Genomic DNA, 2,500 nt, shown 5'->3' with positions numbered 1-2,500 from the left:
TCTAAATTTAAATTTTCCATCAAAATTCCAAGCTAATTTATTCATCAGATTTCAGCTTAATAGTTACAAAGTTATTTTATGAAATTGTTTATTATTTTCAAAATTAATTGGAACAAAGATAGTGTATTTTGACAAAAATATGGTAACAAAAGTATCAGCACTTTTGATATCAACCGATCTTAGATTGCGTCTGGTTCTATGAAACAAACTTCCTGTTTCAAAGTTATCTAGATTGAAACCTTCCATCAAAATTTCATGTTAATTTATGTTCCAGACACCAGCTTAATAATGGTAAAATTATTTTATGGAACAAAGGTAGTGTAGTTCAATGGAAATATTGTAACAAAAGGATAACACCTTTTGCTACCAGGGTGCTTGGAACTGTGACTGTTCTGTTAGGTTATTCGGAAAATAATAGCTGATTTTAAAAATAAGCCTATATTCTTGAAAAACTGGACTTATACAAAGGTTTAATTATTCAAAATATGATCCCTGAACAGCTATGCATTTCTTCCATAGATTAACAAAGTCATTTATGCCACTTCTATAAAAAAAATCCAAAGGTTTTGATGCCAAGAAATCCTTGAATTCAATTTTGACCTCAGTTTTGGAATGGAAAGTTTATTTGCCTTAAAAAAGTGTCTAGATGCTTGAAAAAGTGGTAGTCAGTGGGTGAAAGATTAGAAAAATATGGAGGATGTGCTAAAGTCTTGTATCCGAAGTCTGTGAGCTTCTGCAGTGTCATCCTGGAAATGTGCAGTCCAGTGTTTTCATGGAGCGGAATTGGACCACATCGATTAACAAGTGCAGGTCTCATTTTGTTCAAGTGAACAAGCATTTGTTTCAGTTGCTTACTGTAAACTCCCGATGTAATGCTCTGGGTAGATTTCATCCTGGATGGATGGACGTCCTTTACCTTCTTGATCTTCAAGGCTCTCATCCCCGCCACAAAATCTCTCAAGCCACCATCATACCGTCCAATCACTAATGGATCCTTCAACCTATGTTCTGTTGATATAATCGACTGTTTGGAAAGCATTATGTCCAAGCTTGAATTCATGCAAAAAAAGTAAACACATTTCTTCTTTTTCCATGTTTGAAATTAAGAATTTCTACCCTTCAAAATTATATTCTGAAAGAAATCAATAAAAATTTGTTAAAGAATACACATCAATTATTAAGCATGTACAATTTCATCTAAAACACTACAAAAATAACATCTTAAATCAAATTTGAAAAATCAGACAGTATTTTCTGAACAACCTAATATAATAAAAAAGACTTCCATGTTTTGAAGTGATCTAAATTAAAACTGTATCAAAATTTCATGTCAAATATATATTCCAAATATCAAACTAATAATAACAATATTGTTTAATAAATTCATCTTTATTTTCAAAATTTGTTCAGTCAAAGTCTATGTATTTCAGCAGAAATATTATAATAAAAAACATTAACCCTTTTCATAATAAAAACAACCCTTTTCATAATAAAAACAACCCTTTTCATAATAAAACCCTTTTCATAATAAAAACAACCCTTTTCATAATAAAACCCTTTTCATACCAAACCATCTGAGATGCTTCTGGTCTGATGATACAAACTTCCTGTTTTAAAGAGATCTAAAGCAGGGGTTTTCAAACTTTTTGACTTGCAGACCCCTTTATATTTCAGGCTTTACCTTAGGGACCCCCTTATAAACGCTTATGAAATTTACACATAAATATTTGCTTAAAATAGCATATATTTTTACATTTATTTATTTAACAGCATTTAACAAATAGGTTTATTGTCAATTCAAAGATTTCAGTTAAAAAACATACATAAAATCAAATTGCCCATAAAAAGTATTTGCTGTCCACAGACCCCCTGTCTTGTCCTTGCGGACCACAGTTTGAAAACCCCTGATCTAAAGGAAAACCTGCCATCAAAATTTTAAATTAATGACTAAGAGTAACTAACGGCCCCTTTCTCAGAGTGAAAGGCAGATTGTATGATGCCTGCGTATGTACAGCTATGCTAGGTAACAGTAGAACATGGGCTATGACTACAGAGAATATGCGAAGGCTTGAAAGAAATAAAGCCAGCATGTTTTGCTGGATGGGTAATGTCTGTGTGCATATACGACAAAGTGTTAGTGATTTGAGAGGAAAACTGGGTCTGTGAGGCATCAGATGTTGTGTGCAAGAGAGAAGACTGCATTGGTATGGTCTTGTGATGTGTATGGATGAAGACAACTGCTTAAAGAAGGGTCAATCTCTAATTGTGGAGGGAACCTGCAGATGGGACAGACCCAAGAAGATGTGGGACAAAGCAGTGAGAAAGAATTTTCAGACACTATGCCTCACTGGAGAAATGACAAAGGACCGAGACTTGTGATGATTTGCAGGACTTGCATAGTTAAGTAAAATTTCAGTCATCCATACATACAAGTTGGGGTTAGAGTATATGTTTATATGTGTGTATATATATATATATATATATATATATATATATATAT

The 2,500-nt window shown here is 32.7% G+C and overlaps 2 protein-coding genes across 3 annotated transcripts in view; both read left to right on the top strand.

Moving 5' to 3' along the window:
* LOC128246983 (peroxisomal sarcosine oxidase-like) overlaps positions 1–1,401 on the top strand; it is a 10,124-nt gene extending 8,723 nt beyond the window's left edge. The window contains exon 9 of the mRNA XM_014930753.2: positions 1–1,401. This exon is cut by the window's left edge and continues 201 nt beyond it. The gene's annotated coding sequence lies outside the window, so the exon portion shown is untranslated.
* LOC106880690 (peroxisomal sarcosine oxidase) overlaps positions 1–2,500 on the top strand; it is an 11,201-nt gene that overhangs the window by 171 nt on the left and 8,530 nt on the right. The window lies entirely within an intron of this gene.

This window comes from Octopus bimaculoides, chromosome 25, assembly GCF_001194135.2.
Source record: "Octopus bimaculoides isolate UCB-OBI-ISO-001 chromosome 25, ASM119413v2, whole genome shotgun sequence".
Classification (NCBI taxonomy): domain Eukaryota; kingdom Metazoa; phylum Mollusca; class Cephalopoda; order Octopoda; family Octopodidae; genus Octopus; species Octopus bimaculoides.
Note: the sequence above shows the minus strand (reverse complement) of the source record. Positions and strands in the feature narration are given on the sequence as shown.